Source organism: Giraffa tippelskirchi, chromosome 8 (assembly GCF_054371585.1).
Source record: "Giraffa tippelskirchi isolate mGirTip1 chromosome 8, T2T-mGirTip1v1.2.pri, whole genome shotgun sequence".
Classification (NCBI taxonomy): Eukaryota; Metazoa; Chordata; class Mammalia; order Artiodactyla; family Giraffidae; genus Giraffa; species Giraffa tippelskirchi.
This window is the reverse complement of record NC_137282.1, coordinates 94,127,690-94,145,460: the sequence shown is the minus strand read 5'-3', so window position 1 is coordinate 94,145,460 and position 17,771 is coordinate 94,127,690. Positions and strand designations below refer to the sequence as shown.

Below are 17,771 nucleotides of genomic sequence, written 5' to 3'. Positions count from 1 at the left end.
ACTTTAACTTTCAAGACTTCACAACCTCCCTCTTCCAGATCCTGCTTTGACAACCTCCCACACACAGCAGTTTCTCAGACTTTTCTGCCAGCTCTGTGGTGCTGGGAACCTGGCTAAAGTGACCGTGATTATTTGTCTGACCCTCTGGTTCTCCTTTCAGACCTTCACATCCCAGCTCCTCCTATGGTCTGTAGAAGCTCTAACTTCTGTTTGAAACCCTTTCTTCCCACCCTAGTGGTGGTGATGCTCTTTCTGTGAGTCAGTTCTGGGGACTCAGTGGGGGAGCCCGCTTGCCTGCCTCCTTCCAGTCTCCTGCCAGAACTCTCTATTCCTGACCTCCTGGTGCAGACCAAGCCAGTCAGCCTCCAGGGCAGAGAGCTGGGTGCAGGCAGAAAGGAGGGGACTGGAAGGGCAAAGAGGGCATCTCTGGCACAGGCCATAAAATAGTTATTGTTGCACCAAATTTCCAAGAAAACTTGAGAGCTTCTTACTTCAGCTGCAAATATGTTTAAAAATGTAAGGTCCAAATTACCTTCTCTGTACCCTCCCTCCAAATAAAGAACTATATAGTCTGTCTTCAAAATGAGTGTCAATGAAAAAGTAAGAAACTGAAAAACAATGCTTGTGCTGAATGACTCCTCTGTTTTAATGGAACTGAATTACATTTAAACACACCTTATAAAAAATTCTACATAGAATAATGGTCTCTATGAACCAGCTGTGCTTTGCGTTTATGGAGGAGAGGAAAAAAAACTGATTCTGAATTTTTATAAAGAAATTTAAATTAGACACTAAAAAGAAAAAACCTGAGCTACTTATTCCAAGGGCAATTAAAGTAATGACTCAGTCTATGGAGAATTCCAGCAAAGCTAGAATTTCTTTCTATTAGGAACTCTATTGGGAACCAAGAGAATTTTCTAGAGCAGTGGCTGTTGGATAGCAATATAACACAAGCAACATATGTAATTCAAAATTCTCTAGAAACCACCCTGGAGAAGGAAAGGGCAACCTACTCCAGTATTCTTGCCTGGAGAATCACAAGGACAGAGGAGCCTGGCAGGCGGCAATCCATGGGGTCACACAGAGTCAGACACGACTGAAGCAACTTAGCAGGTAGAAACCACATTTTAAAAAATAAAAATAGGTAAAATTAATGTTAATAATGTGTTTTTATTTAACCCAATATATCAAACCTATTATTTCAACATGTGATCAATAGTAATTATTAAAGAACTATCTCACATTCTCTTTTTCTGTGTAAAGTCTTTGAAATCCTAAGTATATTTTACATACAGAGAACATCTCAATTCATGTTTCCAGGACTCAATAGCCACATGTGACTGGTGGCTGCTGTAATGGGCAGCACAACTCTAGAGAGCAATCCTAAGGTTGGTTAAGAGTTTGTCTCTCATATAGAAAAATGCACATAATCAAAAAGAAGAGGGATGACTAACTGCCTGTGTTTTTCACCAATGTTTTCAGTTCTTTTCTTTTGGGTGCTTATGAGGATCGTCTCCCTACTCCCTTTCAATTGAGCAAGGCCAGGTGATGTGCCCTGACCAATGAAATGGGAGGAGTGACGCACCACTTCCGGTCAGCGGTACTGAAGAGCCGGTGTGTATTACTCTGCGCTCTCTCTTCTCTTGCCATGATGATTGTGGACACTGGTGTTGATAGGGAGGGGCCCTGACGTTGAAGCCGCCTGAGATGCTGTGGCAGCAATTGAAGGGCAGCTGCCCTACATAAATGGGATGGGGACTTTTGTTCCACTGAGGACTGCTTCCCCCAAGTGACCCTCTCCAGATTCTGATAACAGGTCCTCCCTCTTGCTCTTTCAACCTAGGGATGATAACCACTCTCTGAAGTTCTAGCCCTGATCTGCTTTTTCCTGAGCCTTGGCCACATCTTTGTAAATTGTCCCTTCATTAACCTCTCCTCAGTTACCCTGTTTGATTGTGCCATCTGCTTCCTGTGGTGGTTCTGATTGATACAGTATGCTGTATCAGCCAAATGTGAAGTGTTCTTCAAGACAGAATAAAATGAGTGCATTCAAAAAATAATTCATTAAATGAGTGTAAATCAACTTTCAAAGCACAATCAAAGCTGTTTCCCTTACCAACCACTCTTATTAAAGAAAAGATCCTCTTTCTCTTCCTTGAGTAAAAATGTGAGTGCTTTGCTCATAGTGATTTGTATTTATATGTTTAAGAAATCTGTTTGCTTGAATTTCTTTTTGGTTTTCATTCTTTCTTTAGATATGATTCAAGCATAAACTTATGAACTTATGTTTGTCAGAAATAGCAATAAATTAAAAATAACTAGAAATTGTGTTTCAATGCCATCTTCAAATAGGGATTATTTGGGCTCCTACCAAGGCTTTAGCTCCTAAGAAGTCTGAGGCTTATGAGTTATTGTTGTGTTACTCATTCACTCTAGAAAGATCAGAAAGATACAGAGAAGCACAAAGAAGGTTAAAAAGAATTCATCACTCAAAGCCAATCACCACTAGTGTATATAATTCCAAATTTTTAAAAATTGAATTTTATTGTTTGAACATAATATTTTAATTTGTGTTTTTTGATTAAAATTTGGACTTATTTCTTATCAATAAATATATTTTTGTACCATTATTCTCTATAGTAACTACATTGTTATACATCCCTTTCCATTTTATTGGCTCTTTAGGTCAATGCCAGTTTTTCAATACTCAAATAATACTATGAATCTCTTTATATTTTTAGGTATTTGGCCAAGCTTTCTACAAATAAATTCTTGGAAGTGGGAATGCACATTTTGGAAAGGTATGCATGATTTTAAAGCTTCAGATGGAATTCCAATATGCCCTCCAAAAATCAATTGATCATTTTACAATCCTAATAGGAATGTAAGAGATTACTCTCTATTCTCACATGGACACCTTGCCAGCACTATTACCTTTGATTTTGTCTCTTTGATAGAAAATAAATTGTAATTCATTTTAAATTTGCACTATAGTTACAGTGAGAAAAAATTTCCTTATTTTAGACAATTGGATTTCACTGCTCATGCATTGCCAAGTCTTTGCAATTTCCCCACTTTGCTTATTAGTGAATGTTTAGACTTGTACATCTCTCTAAATGCTAACTTTTAAGTGCTTTTGTTAGGCTAGTTCCTAACATAAACTGTTTATCGTATCCCCTAGCACTCTAAGGCATTGATACAATTTTTGCCATTATAAGTAAAGAAACAAAAGCTTCCAAGAGTTAAGTAAGTAAATCAGGATGACTTAGTTATTACAGAAGATGCTTCTAGTGGTATTCCCCAACTCACTTGTCCATCTAGTGTACCCAGAGCCTAGCAGCTATGGTTGTTGGTAGCTGCACCCTTCTCTGGAAAATTATCCTCAGTCAAAGGGAGCCTATCCATCAGGATGGCATGCAACCGGTGACTGACTGATGGGGAGGGGCTTCAAAGGCTCTACCCACTTGCCTTAAGGCCAGAAAGCTCCATGGTACCATGTTTGCTCCAGATCTTCCTATGGGGTTGAGCTGAGGTTGGGCTGAGGTGACACTTTACCTGGATGCTCATCTCTGCTTGGATTCTTCCCCTGTCATATAGTGCTTCTCTCATTCCTCCAGGTTTCACTGAAGAGAATATCCTTAGATATTCTGTTTAAGAATCTAGGAAACCCAACGTAAGACAGCTGGCTATTGGGATATATCATATTCAAACCCAAGCAACCTGACTCTAGAATCCACACAGAGCACACCACATTCCCATCAAAGACACCTGCTCAGACATCACAAAGATAGCAAAGACTTTTCCCTATTTGGTCATTTGCCTTTTAGCTTTATGGTATTCACTGCAGAGAAGTATTAAATGTAAGTAGACAAATATATTGACCTTTCCATTTCTGTTTTTAATGTCATGTTTACCTTGAGTTTTCAGCTATATATTATCCTTTTTTAAAAAAATGTATTTATTTATTGTTATTTTTGCCTGTGCCGGGTCTTTTTGCAGCCCGCAGGCTTTCTCACGTTGTTACAAGCAGGGGATACTCCTTATTGTAGTACACAGGCTTCTCACTGCGGTGGCTTCTCTTGTTTCAGAGCACAGGCCCTAGGCACATAGGCTCAGTAGTTGTGGAGCATGGGCTTAGCTGCTCTGCGGCACGTAGGATTTTCCTGGAGCAGGGGTAGAACCCCTATTCCCTGTGTTGGCAGGCATATTTTTAACCACTGGACCACCAGGGAAGTCCTAGTAATCTTGCTCTTTCCTTATTTCATTTATTTTTCAAATTCATACGGTGAAGTAGATACTTATATCACAATCATTCTAGCATCTTAAATTTATTCTTAGATTTTATTATGGTTTATATAATTGGAAGTAGTGTTTTTAAAAAGATTATTGCTAATATATAGAAGCTATTAATTATTTTACTTCATACGTACAGTGTTAGCAGCACAAATAGTGTCAATGAATTGCTTAGATTGTAGTTTAAAATATCACTGGTAAATCATTTTCCACTTGGGGTATTCAATTTAATTATAATGTTTCACAGATATATTCATTCTATGTTCAGTTTATTAATAACTGAATTTAAGCTATATTTTGGGGGCAAGACCAATAGTATCTCCTAGGTAAATAGCCAGGCTCTTCTGTTCTAATTTATTGGGCATCTGCTCTGATGGTTGACCAAACTGTTCATTTTCTACATGGCCCATAGTGCCACCAACTGAAGTGTAATTTGAAACATGCATTACTCTTCTTAGCTTCTAGGGTTATTCTAATGAATCATAAAAGAAAACTTTGTTGTTCAGCTGCTCAGTCGTGTCCAATTCTTTGGACCCCATGGACTGCAGCACGCCAGGCTTCCCTGTCCTTTACCATCTCCTGGAGCTCCTGGAGCTTGCTCAAACTCATGTCCATTGAGTCGGTCGGTGATGCCATCCAACCATCTCATCCTCTGTTATCCCCTTTTCCTCCTGCCTTCTATCTTTCCCAGCAACAGGATCTTTTCCAATGAGTTGGCTCTAATAAGAAACAAAAAATTATTGATTGGTTGCATGCCAAATATTTTGCCTATATTACCTTAGTATTCACAGTAACTTTTCATCCATTCATTCAAGACTCCATTAAACACCTACCATATGCCCTACTCTCAGCTTAGAGTTTAGTGCTATAGATAGACAAAAGAAAGTTTATAGCACTATGTAATATTAGAAAAACATCATTATAAGAGCTCATAGAAGGAATACCTAATCCAGATCTCAATTTCAGGAAAGTTTCAAGTTGTGAGCTCAAAAATGAGGGGTGAAGGAGAACTGGAGTTATGATAAAGTTAGTAGAAGAAAGGAACTTTCCTTTTTGTAGAAGGTCCCAGGCAATGGGACCAAATTTACAAGTTAGAGATGTAGTGAAACAAAGGGAGGAAAATAATAAGATTTCAACATCCCCAAAGTTTCTAAATTAGGGCCCTGATCTTAGAGTGCTGTTAAAAATTTGACTGGTGCTATTTAACAAGACAATTCAGCAATAGTATAGTCTCAGATCACTCATTATAGCAAAAAGTTATTTTCTTAAGGCAGATTTTATTGCTCTCTACACACTGGGAGGCAAGCTTGCTTTAATTGGAAGTTAGTTCTCCTAAAGAGAGAACAAAATAAATGCTGCATACTGCTGCTGCTGCTGCTGCTGCTAAGTCGCTTCAGTCGTGTCTGACTCTGTGCGACCCCATAGACGGCAGTCCACCAGGCTCCCCCGTCCCTGGGATTCTCCAGGCAAGAACACTGGAGTGGGTTGCCATTTCCTTCTCCAATGCTGCATACTGAGGTCTACTGAAACCTTTACAGGCTCATGGTCCTTCAGGCTGTAGGCAATGAATCGACTGCTTTGCTGCTACATACTGGGAGCTCTGATGTTCCAGCCCAGGATCTCTAAATCATTACTGTTCCCTACCAAAACTTTATCCAGCTAATTCTATATTTTAACACCCCGCCCTTGACATTATTGACATCATCTTCCCCATAAAAGTATACCTAAAATTAACCAAGGTATACAAATGAATAACCAAACTGAAAACTGATGGGAAAGATGGGACCAGGCTTTAGAAAGCTACCAGAACTTGAATTCCATTAGGGTTGTTTTTTCCCTGTTTCCTCCTCTTAGGAGAGACACCAGGTTTTTTTCCCCACATGATCAAGACATGCCTACATCTTTCTTTCAAGCTTTAAACCTTACAACTTTAGCCACTTGAAAGGCACCAACTTGGTCCCCTGCTGCTGCTGCTAAGTCGCTTCAGTCGTGTCCGACTCTGTGCGACCCCATAGACGGCAGCCCTCCAGGCTCCCCTGTCCCTGGGATTCTCCAGGCAAGAACACTGGAGTGGGTTGCCATTGCCTTCTCTGGGTACCCTGCTGCCAGTTCCCAAAGTCCCCAGGGGAAAGGCCTTTAGCTCAGCTTAGATTAGGTACCCATCCCTGGTCCAGTCAACTACAGTTAGGGAGACAGGGTTCTTTTATACAGTATAGCTGCTTGTATGCTAACCCTATGGGGGGCGGGGGGAGTATAGTTCTCTGAAAAACAGGAGCTTTGGAGTTGAAGGTTGGTGAGTATAAAAGGAGAAGGCAATGGCACCCCACTCCAGTACTCTTGCCTGGAAAATCCCATGGACAGGGGAGCCTGGTAGGCTACAGTCCATGGGGTCGCTGGGAGTCGGACACGACTGAGCAACTTCACTTTCACTTTTCCCTTTCATGCATTGGAGAAGGAAATGGCAACCCACTCCAGTATTCTTGCCTGGAGAATCCCAGGGATGGCGGAGCCTGATGGGCTGCCATCTATGGGGTCGCACAGAGTCGGACACGACTGAAGCGACTTAGCAGTAGCAGTAGCAGAGTATAAAAGAGATAGGTATGATCGCCACATTTAATAAGAGCACTAATCAGTCTGTTGCATAATGAGATTTTATCATTCAATATCCTTAAAATATCCCCCTCCAACCCCAGAGGCAAAATTGTACCATTGTATCAAAACTACCTGTCTCCTGAAACTTCAGTCAGAAAGCAAAATGGCCTCTGTTACTTCTCTGATTTCACCTTGTCACTCACCCCCTTATTTATTGCACTCCAGTCAGTGTTTCTGTCTATTCTTCAAACTTACCCTAATAATTATCCTTTTAGGACTTTAATAATTGCTGTTTGCTCTAAAGTACCTTGCCACCCAGAACTTTGTATTGCTGACTCCATCAGGTTCATATCAGTTGACAGATCCTTCTATAATTATACAATTTGAGGTAACTCTCTAATATATTTATTGTCTCAACAGCATTTATCAATATCTGAACATTTCTGGTAAATTTTCCTTGTTATCTATAAAAAGCAGAAAGTTGTAGAACATCCAGCTAAAAGTTGCATAAATTAGTTTATTCTCTTACTTAATGAAAGCGTTCAGTGGTGGGTAGTTTCATGGTGGGTTATGTAATTCAACAATGTCATCAAGAATCCAGAATTGGGTCTTTTTGCTCTGCCATCTTGAAAGTGTTGTCCATGTGGTCTCTCATGACTTCAGGACAGCTGTAGGAGTGCATCATATCACAAAGTAGGATAGAAGATGTGGGAACTTCTTGCACATCTAAGGGGCAGAAAACCTGTCCAAAAAGCCTCCAGCTTACTTTCACTAAAGTTGCAATGACCACAGCCATGAAATTAAAAGACACTTGCTCCTTGGAAGAAAATCTATGACAAACGTAGACAGTGTACTAAAAAACAGAGACATCACTTCACTGACAAATATCTATATAGTCAAAACTATGGTTTTTCCAGTAGTCATGTATGGATGTGAGAGATGGACCACAAAGAAGGCTGAGCAACGAAGAACTGATGCTTTTGAATTGTGGTACTAGAGGAGACTCTTGAGAGTCCCTTGGACAGCAAGGAGATCAAACCAGTCAATCTTAAAGGAAATCTTAAAGGAAAATCTTAAAATCTTAAAGGAAACCCTGAATATTCATTGGAAGGACTGATGCTGAAGCTGAAGCTTCAATACTTTGGCCACCTGATGTGAAGAGCTGACTCACTGGAAAAGACCCTGATGCTGGGAAAGATTGAAGGCAGAAGAAGAGGCAACAAAGGATGAGATGGTTAGATGGCATTACCAACTCAATTGACACAAATTTGAGCAAACTCCGGGAGATGGTGGAGGACAGAGGAGCCTGGCATGCTACAGTCCATAGGGTTGCAGAGTCGAACATGACTTAGTGACTGAACAACAACAACAACAAAGCCAAACCTTAGCCTCCAGGGAGAAAGCAAGTGTCCGGCATTTCAGCTTCCATCCATCACGGAGGTGAGCTTTGACAGCAAGATGAATGGGAAGGGCAATGACCACCAGACAGGTAAAAAGGAAGATCCATGATGTGGTCTTTCTCTATGTCTTTATCTGAAGAATGAAAACTTCACAAGACCAGATACCTGGACCCAAGCCACCTCCATCTTCAAATTTCCAGTCCTGTGAGCCTATAAACTACTTTACCTAAGCCCTTTACAACCAAGAGCATTCTAAGTGATAACCTAGCACAATCTGATAAGTCAACATAACCTGGCCAATCTTTAGGCTGCACTGACAGGCCGGCATAGTCCTTGGGGCCTTATAATACTTGCAGAGACACATGAAAATGTTTTCACTTTCATTTTTCTTAAAGTTACAGGAAAGAAATAATAATTCAATCTGAATTATTTTTATCTTCCTCCCAATGAAGGTATGAAATATAATTTTCAATGTTTTTATAGAGGAGGGGGCCCACAAAGGTAAAAAAAAAAAAGTGTGTAGAATTTTCTAAAGTTATAATGCAGTCCTGTTTTCATGATTAGTTTATAAAATTATTATCCTGAGAAGTCAATATAGGTCCCTCTAGAACTAAGAATGATAGTATAGGATTTTGATAGTGGAGAGAAATTCAGGAAAATAGCCATATGAATCATATGATTTTTCAGAAATACGGTCCTAACCAGGGTCCTCTCATGGGGAATTGTGAAAACCGAGGACTGAGCGCAATGCTCCTGGGAACCCAGAGGGTGAAAAATTATGGGAATGTGGGAACATGGTTCACAGACGGGAAGGAAGAAATAAGAAGAGGTTGAGAATGAATAAAAGGGCATAAATATAAGTAATTTCCATGTATCACGATGATCTTGGCTGTAAGTTCTGTAGGGACTTTTTAACTTGGGGCTGTGGATACTATTCTAGGATCCCAACACTTTTCCCACTTCAAAACAAGCTGGCAGACTACAATCTCAGAAATCAGTCTGTTTTCAACATCTGCGTGGGAAACTTAAGACCAGGACAGAAGACCTAGCTCCCTCTGCTGAGTTGCCTCTCACAGGCCTCTTGACCATCCTTGATTCTGTGATTGGATACTGAGAGGGTTTGAATGACTGGCTCCAAAATTACAATAAATTTGTAGATTATACATCAAAAGAGTAGCTATGCAGAATCAAACCCAAAACAAAAGAGTTCCATGAGGGCTGCAAGGCACTGGGAAGCATAGCAATTCCTTCCCCGTCACCCTGCTGTGGACAACCCTACTTTGGGACCAGCCCATGAAATCCATTGATACTGTACCCAGCAGTGCTGGAGAAAGGCTGCACCTGGTGATCATTGGTGTCCTTACCTGGCTACTCGTGAATATCGGTGTGTGTGGTGGGCGAGGAGTTGGAACCAGTTGAAACCATCAGATCTTAGGAAAAACACCCCCAACCCGACCCCCAGATCACTGCTATCTCCCTCCTGAAGTACTCAGACCACTAGAAGTTCCCCACTGCCTCCACCTGTCCAAAAGGATATCAGGTTGAGATCCTATGCCCATATTTTACTGTTTAAAAACTGATGACTTTTCTGGAAATGGATGGTGGTGATGATCGCACAACACTATAAATGTACTTAAAGCCACGGAATTGTGAACATAAAAATGATACAATGGCAAAAAAAAAAATCAATGATCCAAAAATATCAATGATTCATTCTTATATCTTTAACTGTCTCAGCCCGTTTGCTATCAAAATCCTTACTGCGTATTTTTCTTCAAAGTTTGGTTGGCCGTATCTCCAAGGAATGTTGGAAATGCAATACCAGGTGTCCCCTTTGCTTCATGTCAGGCAAGAACCAATTTTGCTCTTGACAACAACTGGCTGGCAAGGAATATCCATAAGGATGTTGAAAGCTAATCTTCATGTTCTAATTTTGATGCCATTGTAGTGACTTTGTTCCCAGGATCCTTTGTTCTGTATACAAGCAACTGCTCAGCGAACCTGATGATCTTTCCACATTACTTTCCTTGCCTTTAAATTAGAAACCAAGCCTCGTTCTCCTTCACCTTAAATTTTTATTGTTAAATGGAACCTGTGGAAAAGTGCATAGAAACAGATAGATGTATATTATAATGAACAGTTACTAGTATTGAAGAAAGAGATATCACCACACCCTAGAAGCCTACTGTGTATCTCTTACCCTTCCCAACTTCCTCTCCTCCCTGGAATAAAGTCTTGATGACCACAAAAGTAAAAAATACTTCCTTGTACTTCTTTTTAATTTTAACACTTATGAATACTTCACCTAACATAATTCTTGCACTTGACAAATTGAATCACGGTGTTGGAGACTGCGTATTCATTTTCCCTGCTTCATAACATAACAATAGGACTGTTTTGTACATTCATTCCTTCTCCATTTATGATATCTTTAGAGACAGCTGTGCTATCTCAAGTTATGTATCAGAGCTAAGAGATTAGTTGCCTCCTAGTACTTCATTATTAAACACTCTGTCTCCTTCTGTTACTGATTCAGCTGAGCAGGACATGAGATGTCCTCATGCCCAGGGGTGCCATTCAGAATTGTTAATGAGTCAACAGGGACATCCATCAATAAGAACAGACAACAGCAGGAAGGCAAGGCGCTGGTTTGTCTGAACATCAGCCCTGCCTGAGCCCTTACTCGTCCCTCTGCCTGGATCCATCTGTCCTTCAAGGTCTAGACCAGGGTCCAAATCCCAGCTCAATCCCAAACTTAACAGCATTAAGTTGGGCAAGTGACAAACTCTTAGTTTTCTTTTTGTAAAGGAGGAGATTGGGTTAGGCTATTTCTGAGGATTCTTCTAAATCTAAAGTTTTATGACAGGAAGAATTTTACCTGTATCTGCTTTATGACACTTAACAGTCTCAATTTTACAATCCAGGTGCGTTCAAGTGGACACTCAACAAAACTAAGTAGCAAGAGGCCAGGATCTGGGATTGATTTACCTTTGAGTCCTTGGAAGGTCTAGTCCATTGAATCTGCCTGTTAAGTAAGTGATAAATTAAGCCCCAATTCTATAACGCCATGGGCTTCCCTGGTGGCTCAGATGGTAAAGAATCCATCTGCAATGTGGGAGACCTGGGTTCGATCCCTGGGTTGGGAAGATCCCCTGGAGGAGCGCATGGCAACCCAATCCAGTATTCTTGCCTGGAGAATCCCCATGGACAGAGGAGTCTGGCGGGCTACAGTCCATGGGGTCACAGAGTCAAACATGACTGACGACTATCAACCTATGATGCCATTCCTAACTACCCTGATCTGTTTATTTTTTCCCTGAAATTCTCTGTCAGTCACTTGGCTTTTAATTTTGGACGTCCTCTTACTTTTTCATTCTGTTGAGGATGAGTACTTAAATGTTTAATCTCATTTTTATAAGCAAGACAAAAGATTCTCCAGGAAGCCATCATCCTGTTTACAGCAGTATCAGAACCTAGACTTCAGGGATGCTCTGTGTTTATTGAATAAATAGTTGGCATTCTACCACAAAACCATGATGCCTTCACCTAGAAGATCACTGAGTTCTGTCAGTCCATTTGGGCTGCTGTAACAAAATACTATAGACTGGGTGGCTTAAACAACAAACTTTTGTTTCTCACAGTTCTGTAGGCTTAGAAGATCAAAGTGCAGGGAAATTCAGTGTCTGATGAGGGCTCTCTCGCTGGTTTGTAGACAATCATCTTCTCACAATGTTCTCACATGGCAGAAAGGGTGAGGGAGCTCTCTGGGATCTCTTTTATTATAAGGGCACTAATCTCATTCTTGAGGGCTCCACCCTTGTGACCTAATCTCTTCCCAAAGGCCCCAGCTCCTAACACTGCCACACTGGAGGTTAGAATTTCAGCATATGAATTTGGAAGGGACACAAACATTCAGTCTATAGCAAGCATGGCTACCACTCTATGCGACTGAAGATGGGGGACCCTACTTAGTTTTTCCATTTCAGGGCTCCACAATATGGACCTTCAACTCAATCTGGGCAGTGGAAATATTATTATACTAACGATATTCTTGTAGTGGGGGTGAGAGTTTCTTTTCCATTAGCAGAACTCTAAAGAATTTCAGTTTCATGTTGAGAAAACATTATCAGAAGTTCTGAGCTTTCCTTGGTGTGGGAGTGTTAAAGGCTTCTCACTTTTCAGGCTTAGCACAATGCCAAGCGCTGCCTGACTCAAGTGCCAACACCTTTTGGTATCTGTGGAGTGAATAAAAAGTTAATCAGTCTGATGAGGCAGTGGGTTGCCTGCTGTGGCCAAGCACTAGAGTATATATGCAAATTAAAAACAGAAGCCTATAAACTGACCCAGCTGTACTACCTCTAATGACTCCAAGCTGGGCTCTCAAGTATTTCGCTATTTTTAAAATCAGTCATTTTTCCATGCCTGCATTTTGTTTTACCATACCACATATGCAGCAAGAATTTTTCCATGAGCTTTAAAAATAGACATAATTATATCCTTCTCAATAGTTCTCTCCTTCAAAATTAATGTTGTGATAATTTAAATCTATGGGATTTTTTTTCTGGCTCCTCTCATTATGCCTCAAGTATTTTGTTCTTTGTGCCACAAGTTATAGGGGCGACAACAATCAAGATGTTTAATCAAAGTGAATGTAATGAAGGAGTAAGCCATAACTCTTTCCTGGGCTGTTTAGACTTAGTCTGGTTTACTTTTAAAGTCACCTTGGTGATAAAACATATAGGATAACAGGAACTAGGACTTAATATGGAAGCAGTCTTTCTATAGTGGGATAAACTAAGGTTAATGCACCAGCCAAGGGTCCTGGGGAGAAATCTGAACATAGAGGGTACAGGGGCAATAAATATGGGGCACCTTTTCCTATTCTTAATTGAGATAAATAGACTAGGGGTGTTTGATGCCTAGAAGTTGATTGTAGCCTAAACTCTAGCCCTGGCTGAAACTAGATCTTCCTGGAGAAGTTACAAAAGTAATACATGTGCATTCCAGACAATTTGGAAGATACCAAAATGGTTAAACTTTTTTTAAAATTAAAAGTTAGACAGCCATCGTGTCTCTGCCGTCTGTTTAGATTACTGTTCAGTCCCTTTCAAGGATTTTTTAAAGGAAAATGTGCCAAGCAGATTGAGACTAACTCGGCAGGTCCAGAAAGAGTGGACGTCGGAGGGGAAGACTCCAGGATGCAGAAAATGTGACGGCGGCTCTCCCAGAGTCTATCCTCATCTTTCCTGGGAGCAGGCCCTGACAGTGATGTAACAGCAGAGCCATCTCACACTCCACCTGCCGCACCAGCCAACCCCACAGTTTGCAAATCCAGGGCTCTGCATTTTGGCACCTTCAGACAGACAGAAGATTCTACTAGGAGAATCCCAGCAAGCCCAGCTCTCCCTTGTCTCCATCTCCTGCAGACCAGGCCCTCTTGCGGCAGTGAGTCCTACCAAACTCAGTATAAGCTTCTAAGATGTTGAAGGAACACAGTCCCCACTCTCCATTTAGGGAACATTTTCTGTCCGTTCAGGCAACACCTGCAGCCACCGGCCAGACCCAATGGCCTCCTACTGGTCAGACTCATGTAAAGATGAGTCAGGATTTGCTACAACAAATACTGCAAAATAAAACCAAAAACAAAACCAAAATGTGATCCTATAGAAATTAGACTGAGAAGGGCCGAGTGACAGCACTGCTATGTCTGAAGGGACAAACCAAGACAGATTTCACTGTGATATGGCTTGACGTCTCCTCCCTGGAGCTGAGAGAGGGAGTGGAGCAGCCGCAGAGCGAGCCGCCTGGGACACCCAACCCGCAGCACTTTTACTGTGACAAACAGCAGTCGGGAATTTCTTCTACCAGCAGTTCAGTAGATAGACTTCTGCTTTGACTAAGGGAAGGGGCTACATAACAACAGGGGTTTAGGGGGTGTAGAGGGTGTTGATGGCTAAGGAAGCATTCCCATTCCTCCCCCCTCCAAGGAGCAGGAAGGTAAGCACTGAACATTGTAATATGAGGAACTCAGAACTGAAGACTCCTGACATCTCCAGAAGTCCCCATCTCCCAGCTCAGGAGAAGACTCTTCAGTCAGAGTGGTCTTAAACACCTAGGTAAATTGCATGAGTGGGCTTCCCCAATGGCTCAGTGGTCAAGAATCTGCATGCCAGTGCAAGAGATGAGGGTTCAATTCCTGGTCTGGAGAGATCCCTGGAGATGGAAATGGCAACCCACACCAGTATTCTTGCCTGGAAAATTCCACGGACAGAAGAGCCTGGCAGGCTACAGTTGATGAGGTCACAAAAGAGTCGGATACAACTTAGCAACTAAACAACAACAACAAATTACACAAGTCGTACAGATGCCTGTGGCTGCCATACAGCCTTCTCCCTCATAATATGTACCTATAATCTCATGGGGGAGGACTCAATATAGTTGAGCAAAGAAGAAAAACATGCAGATTATTTTGCATGATTTTCCAATACTACACCAAAATAAATGACTACAGCACTGCATTCCTGCCTGAGATAACTCTGAATCTGACTCCAAGTTGGCAGACCTGTGAGCCATGCATCTGGTTGCTCATTTTGTCTGGAAGGAAAGATGGCCAGCAGTACAGATGTACTCTCTAAGATCATGGGCCAGAGCTAACGGTTTAGATGGATAATTAGAGAGTGGGAAGGAATACGATTGGGAGACTGCTGACAAAGACAGCTAGGAAACTAGGATGTGACCATACCATAGGCACACAGAGTGTGAACATAGTTCTCTCTCATGCCAGTGCTCCCCAAAGAGCACGTTTGTAAGTAGAGCACTTTAATAATCAGGTGGGCAAGGTGGCCTGTTTGGGGCTGTCAGTCACTGTTTTCCTTGCTCAATGAGTTCTGAACTAGACAGGGATGAAGTTTATGTATGGATCACAACATGTATTTCTTCTCACCAGGCTGATTGGGCTATAGCTGCTGCTGAGGCCCAATCTGCCACCAGTAGAAACCCACGCCAAGTGCTGACATGGCACCATTCCCTGGGGGCAGGAGTGTGGAAAGGGAGAACTAGCTAGCCATCTGGGGGCAGATTGATTACACTGGATCACTGCCATCACAGAAGTTGCAGCGCTTTGCTCTCAATGGAATGGATACTGCTGCTCTGGATAGGGACTTGCCTTTCCTGCCTTCATATACTTGGACTCACTCCCTTCTTCCAATTCTTACCAGATCCTTCAGCTTCTTCAAATCCTGGGCCAAAGGTATGTGTAGCTCTGTGGTGAAAGGTGCCAGGTTCTTCTGCAAGTCAGCCACAGCATCAGAGTTGGAGATGGTAAGAGACAGACATGGATTCCAGGCTCAGGGTTTGAAAGAGTGTTTTTAAGGAAGGTACTATTTACATTGGTGTGGGCAGGGTTAAGGGATGGAGCCATACCAGGAACTAGCTACAGAGGAAGCCATTACCATCTCCGTGCATGAAGGGACAAAGGACAGGACCAATGTTACTACAGTCCAATGAGAGTCTGAAGTAGGCAGGGAGACAGCTGACAAGAGCAGTAAATGTGGAGGGATACAGCCATTGCCACACTCTGCCATGGCAGGATAGGAGTAGGCAGAGCAATCAGAGAGTGAACACAGGAGGGTAAATTATTTTTTACCCAGTATCTAGCTGGAGCAGTTCATTTGCAGGATCAATCACAAGTTCCTTCACAGTGTCCCCCAAAAGAGTACACAAGATATTGCAAACTCCACATTTGTAAAATTGTTCGATTTTCTCTCTTTAAGGAAACTGGAACCAAGAACAATTTTAAATTTGTTAGTGGGAAGAGACTTTAGGTTGATCTGTTCAGGCTCTTCCTACTCTATCATAGTCTTCCTAGAATTGAGAAAAATAGGCAGTGTGTGTGTGTGTATTTATGGCATAAATATTGTTGAGGCCTGAAGTTCTTCCATTTGTATGTTTACTCAATCCACCTTTTTAAAAAAAAATTGGGATATAATTGGCATATAACACATTAGTTTCTGGTGTACAGCATAATGATTCCATGTTGGTATATATTGTGCAATGATCACCATAGTAGGTTTAGCTAACATCCATCACCATACATAGTTATAATTTTTTTAATCTTTTGATGAGAACTTTTAAGATCCACTCCCTTAGCAACTTTCAAATATACATCCAGTATTATAATTATAGTTGCCATGCTGTACATTCCATCTCTATGATTTAATTTATTGTATAACTGGAAGTTTGTACATTTTTACTACCTTCATCCATTTCACCCACCCCTGTCCCCTGCCTCTGACAACCACCAAACTGTTCTCTGTGTCTGAATTCAGTGGGTTTTGGGGGGGAGGAAGTTTGGTTAAGTTGGTTAGACTTCACATATATGTGAGCACATACCATATTTATTTTTCTTCATCTGACTTATTTCACTTAGTTTAATGCTATCAAGGGCCATCCATGTTGCAAATGGCAAGATTTCCCTCTTTTTTATGGCTCAATAATATTTCGTTGTACATATATATATCACACTTTCTTTATATATTTAACAGTGAACACTTAGGTTCCTTCTATGTCTTAGCTATTGTAAATAATGGTGCAATAATGGCATTTAAGTACTTCCTAAGTACTTAAATGGTCTTACTTCATAAGGTCTTACTATGCCAACAAAGTACTTTCAGGTCTTACTTCATAAGACCTGAAATCATAAAACTCCAAGAACACAGGGGAAAGTTTCTTGACATTGTTCTTGGCAATAATTTTTTGGATATGACACACACATAATGGAATATTACTCAGCCATGAAAAAGAAGGAAATTCTACCATTCATAGCAACATGAATGGACCTTGAAGACTTTAGGCTGAATGAAATAGGCAGACAGAAAAAGACAAATACTGCACAATCTCACTTATATGTGGACTCTAAAAACAGCAAACTCACAGAAACAGAGAGTAGAATGGTATTTTCCAGGGGCTGAGGGCTTTATGTTTGGAGGGCTCCAAAATCACTTCAGATGGTGATTGCAGCCATGAAATTAAAAGATGCTTGCTCCTTGGAAGAAAAGTTATGACTAACCTAGATAGCATATTAAAAAGCAGAGACATTACTATGCCAACAAAGGTCCATCTAGTCAAAGCTATGGGTTTTCCAGTAGTCATGTATGGTTGTGAGAGTTGGACTAGAAAGAAAGCTGACTGAAGAATTGATGCTTTTGGACTGTGGTGTTGGAGAAGACTCTTGAGAGTCCCTTGGACTGCAAGGAGATCAAACTAGTCAATCTTTAAAGGAAATCAGTCCTGAATATTCATTGGAAAGACCAATGAATACTGGTCCATTCAGCTGAAGCTGAGGCTCCAATACTTTGGCCACCTGATTCAAAGAACTGACTCACTGGAAAAGACCCTGATGCTGGAAAAGATTGAAGGCGGAAGGAGAAGGGGACGACAGAGGATGAGATGGTTGGATGGCATCACCGACTCTATGGACATGAGTTT

At 41.3% G+C, this 17,771-nt stretch overlaps 1 long non-coding RNA gene across 1 annotated transcript in view; it reads left to right on the top strand.

Moving 5' to 3' along the window:
* LOC145516537 (uncharacterized) overlaps nucleotides 1-14,802 on the top strand; it is a 63,345-nt gene extending 48,543 nt beyond the window's left edge. The window contains exons 2-3 of the long non-coding RNA XR_014061461.1: nucleotides 2,742-2,801; nucleotides 11,210-14,802. This is a non-coding gene — a long non-coding RNA (uncharacterized LOC145516537). The remainder of the gene's footprint in view (nucleotides 1-2,741; nucleotides 2,802-11,209) is intronic.
* The last annotated feature ends 2,969 nt before the right edge of the window (nucleotides 14,803-17,771 follow it).